Raw genomic sequence first — 17,725 nt, forward strand, 5'->3', positions numbered from 1 at the left:
TTCATTTAGACCATTAGACCAAACAGCTGACACCCATATGGAACCTTCTTTTTCCTTTTGGTTAACCTTTGAGTATCACTGAGTAAAAAACTAGCCCTTAATTTTCATAAAAAATGTAAATTCTAATAATGTGGTTTCAGTGGAATTCACAGTGAGATGCTTATTATGTATCCTTTCTCTTCTATCTTTTATTTAAGTAATATAATAGTGAATTTACTAAAGATTTCATATGTAAAACTCTGAGAGTAAAGTCTAGTTTAATGTATTTCTACTGTATTAGTAATCATTTAAGCAAACATTTAATGTCCATGACTGTACTACACATATAAATTTAGATGAACAAGCTAAGAATTGGTTAACCTTGATTAATACTCTATATGAAAGTAATGTCCTTCTATTTAAATAAAAAATTGGGTTTTGTTAGACAATTTTTCCTTCTTATCTACAATATATTCTGGTTTTAATTTATTCATTTTAAAACTCAAAACAATGGCCCAAGATTGAGAATTTTTTTTCACCAGACTATAACTAAAACCCACATAAAAACCCACCTGCATTCATGCTAAAAAAAAAAAAAGAGGAGGCATGAGGTGGCTTCTAGAGAGTCAGTAGCAGGCCACGCCTCTGCAAAGCCATCACATGGTAATTGTGGTTGGTTTGGGATTAAATAGACAACATACAAGATACAATCATTCTTACCCATGTCCATTTTGGAAACAATAAATAATTTTGCCCAAAATATTCATTTTTTACTTCATGTCTCCTACACATTGAAAGATCATATATACAAATGTCATAATTCCATGTTTTAGAGAATTAAATGCTGTACTGACATAATCTTCTTGGATATGAGACTTGTTTCCATTACATGGAGCTCAACGTTTCTCTGTAAAGAGGGTTTATGTATTTTAATCCCCAAAATGCACAGTTTTAAAAGTCATCTTTGGTTTTAGAAAGGGCTTATTATGAGATGAGTTTTCACCACTTTAAACATTAATTCCTTTTACACATCTATTAGTCAACCTTAAATCTTTTATTAATATTCACCCCTCCCAAAAATTCCCCCCACCCCCCAAAAACACAAAAACAAACAAACAAACAAAAAACGTGCAAGTAAAATCTTAAATGTACTTGACATTCCTAATCTCAATAGGGAAAAAAAAAACCTTGCTGGTTGCTGAAGTGAGCTTCTCTATAAGGCTCCCAGCTCACATAACAAAACTAACTATGGAATTCTGCATGGAACCCACAATGCACTGCTCAACCCAAAAATAAGGTAACACCAAAGCAGCTAAGATAAATTTTCTCATTGACTGGGCTTGATATTTACTATGTATTCCATATAATCTTCATCATCTATGGTTCATTGTATAATAAATATGTAGATAAATTATTTTTCATGGTTTACTCCGAATATTCTCATTTCTTTAAAAGAAATTGAGAATAGCTACAAGCAACTTAAAACTAAGGAAGAAAATGAATCCAAGGAAGGTCTTTTTTTAAAAAAATTCCATGAAAGGAAGTATCACAGTAGTTCCTCCTCTGCTCTGCTGGCTTTATTAGGATATGCCAATAATGGACTATTGGTGCAAAGAGAAGAAACAGACAAACTTTATGTTTTAAAGAAGTGTTTTGTGGCACACATAATTAACTATCCCTGCTTTAATGTTAACAGGGCAAAATAAACAACTTACTATGATATAGTTGCCTGGTATGTAGGGGGTCAATCAAGTAAGTCATTTCAAATGAAATGTTTTCCATCCATACAAATACGAAGGAGATAGAAACTGCCCAAAGGAATTAGCCATGTCCCCAAGTGAATGAGAAATGAATTGGCAGGGACTGAGCCTCCATGAGAACATTACTTTGAATCAAAACCAAACTTCTAAAGCACTCCAGGTGACCCGCTCTATATTTATGGAATTTAAATACTGAAATGTTGAAAAGAATGATTCTGAAATGTTTAAGAAACAAAGCAATGTAATTAAGTTGGCAATGCCGTATTTACTGATTGTGTTGTAATGTTCAGATCCGGAACCAGAGTGACCGAAAAGACAAAGACCAAGACTCTGGGGACCTTCTGAGATGGACACTATCACCTGGCCATGAACTGCTGTATCCTACTACTCCCCAACGCAACAGCAGAGGCGGGTCCATGTCCCATAAACTTGGAAGGTCCTCACCTAAGTTACTCTGAGGGAGGCTAAAAATGACACACATACCCCTACCTAAAAATTTCATCCACCATATGCCCAAATCCTTCCAATTTCATCATCAGTGATTATTTCTTTTGCACCTTTCTTACAGTAAAAATTAAAAATGCGAATACTACCAAAATACATAGTACACTAAATTAATGTTCTTACAAGGATATTGTCAGACTTTTTCCTCTTGCAAAGAAAATTAGAAAAAATTAACAATGAGAGCATTAGCTTTCAAACTCAAATTGTATTAAAAGAACCATATTATAAAGGAAAGGTAGAGGTGATGAAGTCAGGTATGAACACCTAAATCATACTATGTGCTACAAACTTTTCTAAGCATTTCACATATATTAGCTTACTGAAAACCTAGGACTTAAAGGAGGTAGATTCAGATGAAGAGCTGGAGCACTAAGGATTTTGGGGCCATGCTGTATCACCCAGATCTCCCCCTCACAAAGGAGCGGCTTCCCCGTGGCAATGTTGGGTGACTGACAGCGCCCAGCTCAGTCTTGCTCTAGAGAGCCACCTGATTCAAAGTCAGTGCCCTGTCCAAGGGCAGCTCACATCTCACAACTGGTTGACACAGGGTAAAAAGGCCTGGCTCCTTTACCTCAAGATGAGGCAACTCTGTAGGGTCTCCTCAGCTCCAGAGCTCCTGATGGGATTAGCAGAAGTCTTTGCTACCATCGAATCGACTTCAACTCCTCCTTCTGCCCAAACTAACTTCCTTCACTCCCTCACAGGTATTACACCTCAGCGCCAAGCCCCAATAAACTTCCTGCCCAATCAGAACCCGTTTCCCAGGGAACCCAACCTAAGACCGTCCTGGAGGCAGGGCTCAAGCCCAGGCACTCTGGCTCCAGAGTCCATGCTCATAAACAGCACACTGAAATCCTGACAGTAATGCAGATTCAGAAAACAAGCTCGATGGGAGTTTCCACAGGCCTCAATACCTGTAGGTACAAAGAGGTCTCGGTAACAATAACCGAAGTTTGCCACAGGACTGCTGGATCTCAGCAACCTTCTCTCATTTCTGGAGTCTGTCAGTCGTGCTCACCAGCAGTCCTTTCATGACCTTCTATTTGGGCCTCTTCACTGAAGGCCAGTAACTACTGGAGGATGCCACTTTTCTGCCCAGGATGCTCTCTCCGGGTCTCCTAATGCTTTAAACCTTCAAGGCACTGAAGCCCACAGCTACTGCCTCAGGCACCATCACCCCAGAGCTACACTCTGCTACCTGGATCCTGAAGCAGCCCTCTCCCTGCCCACACTTCTCAGACCACCTCATGAAAATGGGTCCTTCAGCTTTGTCTTACAGTCTCTCTCTCTCTCAATATGGCTAAGGCCTCCTCCCTAGGGCACAGTACCCTCCATTCCCCTCTCTCGTCGTGGTCTCTAGTCAAAACAGCATTTCCTCATAGATGTTCAACTCATGAGAACAGATACTGTGGGGGTCACTGCCCACCATATAAGCAAATAGCAAGATCCTCAATCCCTGTTTAGACACAGCTAAGACACCCTCTTTACAACATAAAGGATAAGCAAAAGAATGTATAAAGCACAGCAATATGGGAACACTTGGCACAGGAGCAATAGCTCCACACATCTCCAGCCCAAAGAGCATCACTGAACTATATAATGACCATGAGAGATGAACAAAAGGGAAAATTATATTCAATAGATTGTTAAGAAAGGAGGTAAGTGTGTGCAATTCAGAAACATATTTTAAGACAATTTTTTTAACATCTTTATTGGAGTATAATTGCTTTACAATGGTGTGTTAGTTTCTGCTGTATAACAAAGTGAATCAGCTATACATATACATATATCCCCATATCCCCTCCCTCTGGCGTCTCCCTCCCACCCTCCCTATCCCACCCCTCTAGGTGGTCACAAAGCACCGAGCTGATCTCCCTGTGCTATGTGGCTGCTTCCCACTAGCAATTTTAATTGGACGCTTAATTAGGTAAGCTTCAGTTATCAGAAAATTCAATTAAAGTGAATACTTCATACTCTAATGACAGTAGATAAATAGATCACTCCTGAAATTTAAGCAGACAGATTCACAATTTCCCAGAAATGGGCTCCTCAAAATATGATTTCCCCTCCCTTGATTCCACAGACTGCAACCCATGGTACCTACTGCCCATACTTCAGGCATTCACACCATCCCATCACTGCTCCCCAAATCATCAGGGTCCTGATAGATCCCTTATCCCTGGACACCCACTTTAGAACCCTCACTGTCTCTATAGGACTAGGAAGTTATTCCACCAGCAACCTGCTTGAAGCCTGAGCCACATACTCTAGCCTGGTTTTTTCTGCTGCTCTGGTTTTTATATAAAAGACACTGTGTTATTCAAGCCCATACACCCGAGTCCTTCCATCACAGAAGCTAAAAGCTGTGGGTCGAAAAGAAATATACGGCATTGGGCTTTCTAAGCTCTCTATTTAATCTGTGAACATAATATTACATCTAAGGTATCTAACACACCGATTTTTAAACCTACAAAATAAATTTCGTTTTGTTGGGAAAGCAAACGCTTTCAGAGTAGTGGAATTATCCCAAATGAACCCTGAAACAAAAGTGTTGGTTTTAATTCAGAAACACCCAATGTTATTTTATCAGCAGCAAGGGGTGGACCTGATTTAGAGAAATTTTACAGGGAGTGTTAAATGATTTGATCATTTTATAGCCTCAAGTGTAACAATGCACTTATACTAGTACCTTCTGGTCAAGGTCAAGAGCTGAGATAAGACCTGCTGAGGCAGGTAAACTCTATAGAAAACATCATGTGAGGTCAGACCCACAATCCCTTAGACCACCCTTCAGTGACATCTGACAGTGACATCAAAAAGCAAGAAACCATTCTACAAAATGATAGGTGACTCGAACAAAGTGCTGTGAGAGAGCTCTGGGTCAAGAGAGGATACTGTCCAAAGAGGTCTATTTACCAAACATATCCATATTCTCTTTTACATTGTATAAATACTTAATCTACATAAAGATTTGTTCTGTGCCTCTTGAGAAGCCAGTTTCTCCTCTTAGGGTAAAATGCTGTTCACAGAAATAGCCACTACATAAATTTAAACTCTAAACCTGTTTCTCTCAGTTCTAAGTGGACCTCCTAGCACTGATGTTCTTGGATTTGGGGCACGGCGTTCATGACTTTCCCTAGGCTTGGACTCAGACGTAGGTGAGGTCTCCTTTCAGACTTCATCGTTCAAGATTACAGCATTCAAATCAATTTCTGTCTGTTCTCCTAAAGACAGCCCCCTATTCTCATGATACGCAGTGCACTTCTCTAGACCTTTCCCAGTTACGTCTGTCTTGAGGTGCAAGACCAAACCTTCGAGGGAGCCATATAGGTAAGGCTCATAAGGATGAACACAGATATGCAACATTAAAAGACCCCTATTAAGAGGTGATAACTGAATTCAAATAGTATGTGTTCAAATGTAATATTTATCAATATACCAAAGAATAATCAAACACTGAGATTTCACTGGAAATACTATTCTCTATATAACAAGTAAAACATCTATTCTAAAATGTCTCAGTATATTACGCATTCACACATATTATAAGGCACATAGATTATAAGGCAAATAATATACACCTAACACATAGATACATAGTGCAATGATATTCTCTCACCTTTACATAAAACCCAGTATTATCACAGTGCCCTAACAGCAGTACCATAGAGGAGTCCTACTTTCCTCATTTATATTTGTATTATATCTTCCAAAGATTTTATGAGAACAACATCTGGATTTAAAACTCCTAGTTCAACATGATCGGTACAGTATAAAAGAATGATTTGAGTGAGGCAAACACCAAATTCACAGATGTGAATACATAAGTGAATAAATGACTCTCCCCTTGCCTACCACAGGAGATACCCATTCAGGTTTGCCAACTGAAACCCAGAAAGTACTAGATGTGCCTAATTTTGCCTTTTTTACAATATCTGCTACATATTCTTCAGAGAAGGCACAAAAATTACAATTCCTTTTCAACTTTTTTTTAGGTAAATGCCTCTTTAGAAATCTTTTTTTTTTTTTATGTATAGAAACAATTTTTTTTTTGTAATAAATTTATTTATTTATTTAGTTTTGGCTCTGTTGGGTCTTCGTTTCTGTGCGAGGGCTTTCTCTAGTTGTGGCAAGCGGGGGCCACTCTTCATCGCGGTGCGCGGGCCTCTCACTGTCGCGGCCTCTCTTGTTGCGGAGCACAGGCTCCAGACACGCAGGCTCAGTTGTGGCTCACGGGCCTAGTTGCTCCGCGGCATGTGGGATCTTCCCAGACCAGGGCTCGAACCCGTGTCCCCTGCATTGGCAGGCAGATTCTCAACCACTGCGCCACCAGGGAAGCCCCCTCTTTAGAAATCTTAAAAGCAGTGCTCCCTGGGGGAAGCTGGGTCAAAGCTATGTAAAAACTGGACTATATTTTTCTAACTCCCTGTGAGCCTACAATTATTTCAAAATGAAAAGTTTTTTTAAGTGCTAGCAACTCATTTTTAATCTCAAAAAATTAGTACATAAAACTGTGTCCAATTCAGAGAACAGATAAAATAGAGTCCTCTCTAAATAGAACGGTTAGGTAATTTTTCCAAGGAACTATAAAACATCACAACCCTAATAACAAAAGTTTCATCCCCAAAGTTACCAGATTCCAAACTTCATGACAACAAATTTCACAAGAAATATTTGAAAGACCTAACAGCAATGATCAGAGCTACTACACTGGAGGAATTTCTCGAGAAGAAACAGACTTTAGATTAAATTGAGTGTAATGACTGGGCATCTCTGATTGGTCTGTCCAGATTTTTTAAGTAACTAATTATAATTCCACTAAATAAGTATTTTCACTATAAAATATGCTATCCACTGTGAGGACCACAAAAGATACCCTGATACAATTCTTACAGTGAGGAAGCAGAAAGTGTAGGAAGACAACATGAACACATATGAAACAGAGGGCAGTGCAGGGCAGTAAGCAATAAAGTGATCAAATAGAGTGTACAATTCACTGCCTAATGTTTTGGTAGGAAAAAGTGGGAGTGCTTGCATTATATTTTCTTCTGATGTTTCTGGATGGGTGTTTTAGTTTCATCTCTTAATGTACTTTTCAAGGGAAATTATCTGATCTCATTTATCTACATCTCTTGAGACACTTCCTATCCACCTTCTCTCATTTCCCTGGCAAAGGAGCTCAACTTGTAAAACTGCAAACGTGTGAGCTGTATGTTTCTTCTCAATCTGTTAACACTCAGCAATTTTCTAAAGGTGATTGTAATCAGTACTTTAGCCAACTCCTAACATGAGGCCCTACTCTCTGCTAACATCATGAGCGCTCATCTCACATTCCTAAGGACACAGTCTCTAGAGGTCAGAGGAATGAAGGCATTTCTGAAGCAGTTCTGCGGGGAGGTCTCGCTGCAGCTGCAGTCAACATGCAACACGCAAGGGGAGGGTTCGAGGAGGGCAGCCATCAGCACTCAAGATACAGTCAAACTTCCAGGCTGATGATCTCACTCAGTCCTCACTCAGAACAAACATGTTTCACAAATAACACTTTCAGAACTTCATTCATGATCATTCTGGGGTAGAAGGTACCAAAGCCTGGTTTGTGTTAAACACATTAGGAATCTCCCCATCAGGCCATAGAGACAACAGATCTCCATGCTGAAAAGCAGGAGATATGGAAGAGCTAATCTCACTCCACTCTCATGGGATATCAGCTTAGATACTATAGTTGTCACGATCCTATTCTTTAAATAGTTGTTCTTCCCTAAATCCATAGCATCCATTTCTTTTTAAAGTCACATGTGCTGAGTAGACACCAAAGGGAGGAGTCCTGCTTCCAGCTTTTAACACAGCAATAACCAGACATGCCTGGGTGCTTTTGTTTTTAAAGGACCCACTTTAACTTCTCACAGGGATGAAATCACCCAGAACAGAAGATGAGGTTTTCTGAAATTCACTATTTTTAAAACAGTAGTTCAACAAGACTCACTATAATTACCCTTTGTATTTATTTCACTTTTCCATAGCATTATATCTGTAACAAGAAAACAAAAGTTGTCTACTATTCCAGATGATTCCATTTGTCCAGTAAATCACCCTAAAGCAGCCACATTCGGGTCAAGCACATACGAGGGATGCTACCTAAAATGTAAACATCCTCATAAAATGTAGACTGACTTATGTTATTCTGAAGCGATACATGTTAGATACTCAGTAATCTGAGTACCACAACACAGTTATACTTAAATGATAAAAGCCAACCAACCAACACTACCACAACCAGCTCTCCAAAGAAAAGAAAAAAAACTCAAATATAAGAAAAAAGGGAAAAAAATCAGTCTTTGGGTAAGAAAATCTAATTAGATTTCCATATCAAAGTCCAAGTTTCTTCTGCTGCAAGCCTGATTTTGCAAAGGGATACCTACTGTTGTTTATCATGTAATTGTCCCCAAAAAAATCATACAAATTTTCATTCTATTTCATTTAAATATAAATATAGGGCACTAAACTCCTTTTCCTATGAAGAAAAAGGAGGATCAGAAAGTCAAACCAAAGTTGAGAATCAGAACTTTCAAGGGATTAAGAATCGCTGCTTTACACAAAGGTTCATAAGGTATATGCTGCATGTTTGCTTCTGATAATATAATCAACATATCTGAGAACCACCTTAACATACTAAGCTGAAAGGGCTCTCTACAAGCTCCAGTTTTCAGCTGTTATTCATCTTTAAATATTCCATTTTTCACGAAACATGGTTTCCAAGGTATCAGCACTGGAAAACCCACTACAAGATTTTAAATCTGGAAATTGTTGGCCAGCACTCTAATTATAGAAGCAAAAAATATTCCGTGTGTAAGCTCTGGGGGCTCACCCATGGGGTAAAGAGCACTATAATCATTTTCAAGGATTCTCCAGGTCCTGTGTGTGTTATTTGGGGGCATAAATTTGATATGAGCTACATAGTGAAATGGGTGATCTCAAGCTGCTGGCTACTAGACTCAATTTTTCAAGCTGATGTTTAATAAACCCTGTTCCCAACTCAGCTTTAGCAATAAAAAGTAAAAGTTCTAGAGAAAAAAATGTAAAACACAGTTTGAAGCATGCAGAGTTAACAGCTCAAAAAGGGTGCTTAAGTGTGTTGTTCATTCATTCAGCAAACAAGCATCTATTACTATGTCAGGAACTGCTCTCAGTGTTGGAAATTCAGCTCAAGAGTAAGATAGGTTTAGAACACAACAACAATAATAAAATAACTGAAATATGTATAGCCATTTACAGTTCTGAGCAAGGTTTTATAAATACCACCTCATCTGTCTCCCATAATACCTCTAATGAATTAGGTTTTACAGCCATTTTAATAATGAAAAAAACAAGAGATCTATTACAGATGATTTTCTAAATTCTCCGAATCAAATAACTCACAAATAAGAGAGCCTGGTCTCCAACTCATACCTTCCAAACGCACATTTCCATCAGTCACTGGGCAATACCACATAACAAGGTACTCTACTTGTATGGTAAGCACAGAGGACACATTCTGTATGGTTTCGAATGTTGTGTTAAAGTTTTTTTTTTTAAGGACACAGTTTCACAGATCCAGACTACGGTGTTTACAAGTTCGAAATGTTTCTAATCAAACAGGATACTACAAAAACTGGTTAGAACCGACTAGGCCCAAGATGTTGCAAGATTCGACTTCCAGGAGACCTTGAACCTCAGTATATGCTCATCGTAATACATTAGCATATGCTAAATGCCACACCCACAGGTGCCAGTCCAGAGGCTGATCATAAAGGGGCAAAATGTGGGCAGTGGCCCAATTCCTGGAAATCCCCACCCCTTCCTCAAAATAGGTGAAATAATCCTCCTACTTGTTAGCCTATGAAATAACCCAGCCCATAAAAACTAACAACCCTACACCCCTGGGATGCTCTCACCTTCTGAAATGGACCACATTCTGCCTATGGAATGTGTATCTCTGAATAAACTCACTTTCACTTAAAAAAAAAAAAGATGTTTCCAATCTCTTCACCCGTTTATTTTATTATACAGAAACATTGATGAACGAGTTTGTCTGGTTAGCTTAGCTTTCTAAACAAATAAGGTAAGTTTACCCCGCAAGTACTAAAATCTGTAACTTGGGATAACATACTGGGCAGAAACTCCATGAGCAAAAACCCTGAACTAGTACTTCACAAAAGAAAAACAAAAGCCAATCAACATGTAAAAAGGTACAAAAGGTACTCTGGGAAATGTAAATTAAAACCACAATGTGAGGGCTTCCCTGGTGGCGCAGTGGTTGAGAATCTGCCTGCCATTGCAGGCGACACGGGTTCGAGCCCTGGTCTGGGAAGATCCCACATGCCACGGAGCAACTGGGCCCGTGAGCCACAACTGCTGAGCCTGCGCGTCTGGAGCTTGTGCTCGGCAACAAGAGAGGCCGCGACAGTGAGAGGCCCGCGCACCGTGATGAAGAGTGGCCCCCACTCGCCACAACTAGAGAAAGCCCTCGCACAGAAACGAAGACCCAACACAGTCATAAATAAATAAATAAATAAATAAATAAATAAATAAACAAACAAACAAACCACAATGTGATACCACTATACATCCACTAGAATGGTTAAAATTAAAAAGAGATGATACCAGCTGTTTCTAAGGATGTGGGGCAGCCAAAACTCTCATAAGACGCTGGTACCACCTTTGAAGGAAGGCACTATCTACTAAGTCTGGCTCACCAATTCACCTCACAACACACACATCCCAAATTCCCACATTTACCAAAAGACATACGTAATAATGCTCAGAGCAGCACTTTGCATAATAACCAAAAACTGGAAAAAAAACCTCAAATGTCCATCAAGAGTGAATTTATTCAAGAGTCCATCATGAATAAATTGTGGCATTCTTATAAAGTGGAACACTATAATGCAATGAGAATAAACAAACTGTTGCTACGCACAAAACGTGAATGATTCTCACAAACATAACGCTGAGCAAAAGCAGGCGGGCACAAGGATATACAACTTTTCTGGTAGAAAGTTCAATAAAAGGTAAAAGTAACCAGCAGTCCCAGAAGTCAGGAGGGAAGCTACTCTTGGCAGGAAGGAAGGAGGGGGCTTCTGGCTGCTGACAATGGTCTACATCTTGGCTTTGGTGCTGGGTCAGGGCTGTATTCACTTAGGTAAATCACTGAGCTATTTACTTATAATTTAATGGCATGCACACTTTTCTATACGCATGTTACATTTCAATAAAAATGTAAATAGATAGGAAGACGGGAAGGAGAAAGGGGAGGAGGGGGAAGGGAATGTATGAAGTGATGCTATCAGGGCAGCGTAGAGTCCAAACCACCAGGCTTCCTTTCATTCTTACATCTGCTATTAGTAGTTAGTCTACCTCTTCCTTTACTACCAAGCTGTTCTCTGGCACTTGTCAATGTTATCCATGCAACTGCCAATATCAGGCCATTTCTATCTTCTAATTTGTAGGTTACCGTTTGCTGTAGGATTAGAAATGTTATAATCAGCTGCTGGAACTGTATCTGAATTAAAAGAGCAAACAGAATCTGAGAGATGTCCTATAAGTAAAGTGAATCCTCTTTAATGATGTCTTTTTTTTTAACCCTCTATTTTGCCTGCTCAGAGGCTGTTTTGCTGAAGAATATGCCAAATATAGGAGTTCCAAATAGATGGAGTTGTTACTAGGCCCTATCCGTGAATACTAGGTCTCCAGGCCAAAGCTAGAATTAACAAACATAAAATTCCAGATCCCACAAGTTTACTTATTTGCAAATAGTATAAGAGAATATCAGGCAGTGAATATATTTATAAAAAAGAAAAGAAACTGCTAACTTTTTTTTTTTTTTTGGCTGCGTTGGGTCTTCACTGCTGCATCCGGACTTTCTCTAGCTGCTGCTAGCGGGGGCTACTCTTCGTTGCAGTGCATGGGCTTCTCATTGCAGTGGCTTCTCTTGCTGTGGAGCACAGGTTCTAGGTGCGTAGGCTTCAGTAGTTGTGGCACACAGGCTCAGCAGTTGCGGCTCAAGGGCTTTAGAGCGCAGGCTCAGTAGTTGTGACGCACGGGCTTAGTTGCTCCGCCGCATGTGGGATCTTCCCCGACCAGGGCTCGAACCCGTGTCCCCTGCATTGTTAGTCCAACTGCTAACTTCTTACCCAAGACATTATGAACAGTTTTTCTAATTGTGTCACTCATAGAACATCATATCAGTTTCAAAGAATATATTCCTTTCTCATTTTGTATTTTTATTAATTTTGATTTTTCAAATCCCCCAAAAAAGTATACTAAAAGTTTTATTTAAAACTTTTTTAATGTTTCCAATACAGAAATTCAAGTGAAACAAAGGATACTCTTTTTCTACACAATAATCCACAAAAGGAAGCAGCCGCATAGCACAGGGAGATCAGCTAGGTGGTTTGTGACCACCTAGAGGGGTGGGATAGGGAGGGTGGGAGGGAGGGAGACGCAAGAGGGAAGAGATATGGGAACATATGTATATGTACAACTGATTCACTTTGTTATAAAGCAGAAACTAACACACCACTGTAAAGCAATTATACTCCAATAAAGATGTTAAAAAGAAAAAACACACACACACAAAAAAATCCACAAAGTCAAAAAAAAAAAAAAAACCTTGAAATACTAGTTGGTGATTATTTCCTTTTACATCCTAATTTCATGTAACTTCTTTCTGTATCCATTCTCCATGAAAAACAAAAGTTAGCTCTCAAGCCTGGAGCTAGAACGGGCACACACAAACTGAAAGCTTCACCCGCGGGCAATGCAGGACCTGAACTAAAGAGGAGACAGGTGGGTGCCTCCGCTGAACAGAATTACCTACAGGAACGGAAACTCTCACTTTACACCAGGATCAATGTTCATCTGCTTTAGTATCTTAAAAGCTGTGACTAAAACAATACTCGTTCATTTGATAACAGTCATTCAATAAACAGGCGTCACTAGTTCAAAGATGAAATGTTCATTCCCACCTCCACCAATAATTTTCCGCTTAGTTTAAGAAAAGCCATACAAAGTTCGCTGTGTCGTAGCTTCCTCATCTTTTCAACAAGCATGATAATCCCTTACATCTACTTAATTTGCAGGGAAGAAGAAAAAGATGGATGTTTTGGCTTCTGAAAACAACTATAGATGTACATGGTTTCACCATTATTAGTTCTATCACCATCTTTTCGAACACATAACTTAATCCAAAGGCAAGTAAGACCTTATCATTGAGGGATGAAATTATGAACATCATGAAGAAGACTGGAAGAAAAAGTTTTCTCTCTTCTTTGTCACAGCAGGTAAATAAATCCATCACCATTCATAGCTGGCTGTCCTTTTGATGCCTTGTTTGAAATGCCATTTCACTGCTGAGACTAGAGAAATGCAATAAAAGTCATTGCCACAAAATCATTATGACAGTCATAAATATGGTTTCAGATAAAATAAAATCGGCTACCTCTACAAATGAGTATTATTCGTGCACCTGTGCATGTGCATGTGTGTAAATATACATCAGACAAAAGAACTGGGTAAAAGGTGGGTTAAAAAAATCCATCTCCACTGCTGCAAAAATAACTAACGGTGTGCGCTACAGGGGATATAAAATATCATCTTAATGTTAGAAGGACAGCAGCATATTTTCTATTTGTGACATAAACATATCAAATGCTTAGCTCTTGGGAGAAATGCAAAAGTGTATGTGAAATACAACTTAGCCCTGACCTTATATGAAAAAAACATTATTCTTCCCCTCCCTTAGAATTCCTGCATTATGCAAAAAGTTCCTGAAAGCAGCAAGATCTAGTTTAGTTTTGTAAAAGTCTTACTAACTTCCTGGATGTTCCTAAACTATGTGTTTTGCTAAATGGCTCCCCGAACATAGATAAATGTCATAAATCACAGGTTGGCCTGAGAAACTGCAGCAACAGTGAGAACCAAGATAGGTGTTCCGCTTACAGCTTCTTTTGTCCCATCAAATCATGTGCCCTGATTCTTTCCATTTAGCAATCAAGGAAAACCTCCTTAGAAACTTTCATCATTAGAGTTTTCTCTTCTCAGTTTGTTCTTTCCACTCCCAATCTTTATAGCTATCAACTCCAGTCTTGGCTTCTATTCACATTAAAAACGAACACAGAAACGCTCCAAAACAAGTAGATAATGTGTGTTGCCACACTTAAGTAGCAGTGAATTCTCATAGGACTCTCTCCCCTAACAACAGTAGTCCTCGCGGACTGCAGCGCCCTCAGAGGCAGGCAGAGAAACCTGATTATCTACATGATTCAAAAACTTATGTGTATTTCCTTTCCTTAAGTGCTGTGTTTTCTTTAAGATGTAAGCTATGGCCTGACTATCCACCTTGTTATCAGAACAAGGGATCAGAACCTTAAAATTATACTTGCCGGAGCTAAGTGAAAAAAGAAATTACTACCAGAGTGTGCTGGAAGTTGTCCCAAAGGTTACCCGTTTCTATCACAATGTTTTCTCTAAATATGATTCCCTGTACTACTTTCACACACTGTTCTAAACCCAAAACATATTCTAATCATTTAAAAGGCTAAACTAATAACACTAACATTCAAACATTTAAAGCCATTTTATGTTAACAAAATGAACTAAAAGAGATACATATATTTTAGTAAGGCTCCAGAATGACCCCTAAACATTAAATGATACCCAAAACCTCATTTTGAAAACAGCTTCATGCAAAATGTTGGGGGATTCTTAGTTTTCTGTTTTCACAAAGGTAGACATGCCTGGAACTTTCAAAATATCCTATCTTATCCCTCTCACCTCCACTCTGATAAATACCCTATGCCTCAAGAGTTCATAAGAGTACTACTTTCCTCTCTCTATCCATATATGTGGGAGTTTTTTGTCATCTTACCAGAGACCCTGAGATAAAGTTAAAACTATTCAATTTCAAGATGTAATAGAAAGAGAACAGAATCCTATCACTACATTTAACTTTAAAATGAAAGTAAAAGTTTTTTTTCCCCAGTTGTTAAAGCTATAGAAAAAGAAGTAGATGTGCTTTCTTTGATTGAAGTTATACTAATAACCTCAATCTAAGTGCCATAATGACCATGAAAATTACTTAAATGTTAATGTGATGGATACAAGGAAGAGAGTTCTTAAGTCAGAAACCTTTTCAAAAGACATTACATTGGCCATAAGAATCTACTGAATACTGCTCTAACTGCTTTGAACAATCTATTCAAATCAAAATGAAAAACTAAGCCCTATTGAGCAATGTACACTTAAATTTAATTCAGGTAGTATTCGAACTCCAAGTCCCAGATACATGAGAAAAAGGGAAATATGTTACAATGCAGTGTCTCTTAGGAAAGGAATTGTTCCAGGATTTGAGACAATGTGTGTTTGGCACAGGCCAGTGTTCATGATTTCCCATTGGGAGTAACTTTCTCCAGCACTGAAGTGAAATGGGAAAAGAAATGAGGAGGGTAAACCAGAATTATAAAGTGCTCTTCATCGTCAAGCCTGGAAAGAGCTTGGTGCAGGCCAATTATGAAGGCAAGGCCTGGAGAAGGAATGAGGGGTGGACAAAACAGAAGTTTTACATGGAACTTTTTTAAAAAATGGTTTACGATGGTAGAACAGAGGTAGAATGGCTTCCTTCTCCATCTCTCATGTCAAGTTCCGGGGTTTTTTGTTGTTGCTGTTCTTTTGTTCTTTAATAACTTTCCTGCTTGTGGTGCTTGCTGCAGTTTGCTGATGTAGTTCCCAACTCCTGCCTTCCTTTGGTGACTCTTATTAACGGACTGGCAAAGGCTGGGTAAAATGCACTTAAGAAAAAAGAAATCACCTCTTCTTGCCAAGACGCACATGATGCCCAGTACCTGAGGAAGAGCTCCACTGTCGCCGGCCAAGAGAAATCCCAGTTTAACCTCTGCCTACCCTTTCCAAATCCATTGCAAATAATTGTGTGTGTGCCACTTGCAGAGAATCTGCCTGACTCACCCCCGCTTTCGGCGTGCCAGGGAAAGATGTGAATGCTCCATCTCGGAGCTGGCAGTGAAGTGGGGGCCGCGGTCTCGGCGGCACCTAAAGTTCCCCCCCCCAAGCCTCCCCCGCTAGTGGGTTTGGGGATGTTACCCTCTCAAGCAGGTGCCCAGCCACACTGGGGCCACCCAGGCTCACAGGAACACACGTGTCACTGCGCCGGAGCCCAGCCCGCGGGGTACAGTGGCCCCCCAGTCCGGGCGGCAACGCCGGGTTACGCGCTGAGGCTTTACATTGGGGGAGAAACAGGACCACCCAAACTCTTCCTCTAAACGCGAAGAAGAAAAAAAGTACTTTTCCGCGTCCTCGTCTTGCACACTCCGCCAGCGCCCAGCCCCGGGGATGCCCGGCCAGCAACTGACCTCTCTCTCCCTCCCGGCGCGCGCCAGAGGCCGCCTGAGCCCCTCCGGGACCTGCCCCGGGCCCGCCGCCCCAGCGCCCGCCGCCGCCGCCGGGAGGCGGGGGACTCGGCCGACCCTCCCTCCCCGGCCCCGGCCGGGCGCTCACCTCCTGGGGTCCGGCTTCCGTCGCTCCTCCAGTTTGGCGGCTGAGTGTGGGGCTGCAGCTGCCGCTGCCGCCGCCTTCGCCGCCGCCGCCGCCACCGAAGCGCTGCCCGGCGCGCCGCCGGGGCTGGAAGCTGGGGGCCCGCGGGATCCCCGGAGGCGCGGGCTCGGGGCGCGGCGGGGCCGAACCGCGGGAAGTTGGTGTGAGGCGCGGAGCGAGCGGGGCGCGAGCCACCCGCGCCCAAGTAGTCACAACTTTGCCGCCCGGGTGGGTGCGCGCTCCGGAGCGGAGGGAGGCGAGGACGGGGCGAGGGCGCTGGGGCGGGAGGGTCCTCGGAGCCGGCAGGACGGGAACCTGAACGGCCCGCGAGAAAAGGGGGGAGATAGCGCGGGGGGTAGATATCTACACGGCCCGCGTGGTGAGCGGCCAGTGAGTGTGGGAGAGCGCGGGCGTCTACTCTACTTTGCCTTCTGCAGCTCCTGCATATTTATGGGGATCGCCGACGTTTCTGCCAGTAACTAACACTGCAGCGGCGGTGCCCGGCCTGGACGCCCCTCGGGAGCGAGCCCGGGGAGGGCGGGGGGATCGGAGAAAGCGGCGGTGGCGGAGGTTGTGCCACGAGCGCGAGCCCGCGATCCATATTTAAAGCCGCGACTGGCCTCGGCCGGCCCCCTGCCCTGCCCTCGCTCGCGCCCGCCCGGCCCCCACCGCTCCGGGCCGCCGCTCGGCGTCAGCAGCCCGGGCTTCGGCGGCGGTGGCGGCGGCGACGGCGGCGGCGGCGGCGGCGGCGGGGAGGGGCCTCGGGCCGCACCGCCTCTGCCGGGGGCCCCGGCTCTGCGCGCAGCGCCCGGCTGGAGCTGACCGAGGACCCGGCTCCCGACCCGCTGCCTTCGCCTTCCTGGGTTCCCTCTCTCTCACGCCCTGAGCGGGCTGCGAGG

The 17,725-nt window shown here is 41.9% G+C and overlaps 1 protein-coding gene across 1 annotated transcript in view; it reads right to left on the minus strand.

Moving 5' to 3' along the window:
* The window catches only part of SLC4A4 (solute carrier family 4 member 4), a 347,003-nt gene extending 329,624 nt beyond the window's left edge, over window positions 1-17,379 (minus strand). The window contains exon 1 of the mRNA XM_057546346.1: window positions 16,791-17,379. The gene's annotated coding sequence lies outside the window, so the exon portion shown is untranslated. The remainder of the gene's footprint in view (window positions 1-16,790) is intronic.
* Window positions 17,380-17,725: the final 346 nt, after the last annotated feature.

This window comes from Balaenoptera acutorostrata, chromosome 5 (genome assembly GCF_949987535.1).
Source record: "Balaenoptera acutorostrata chromosome 5, mBalAcu1.1, whole genome shotgun sequence".
NCBI classification, from domain to species: domain Eukaryota; kingdom Metazoa; phylum Chordata; class Mammalia; order Artiodactyla; family Balaenopteridae; genus Balaenoptera; species Balaenoptera acutorostrata.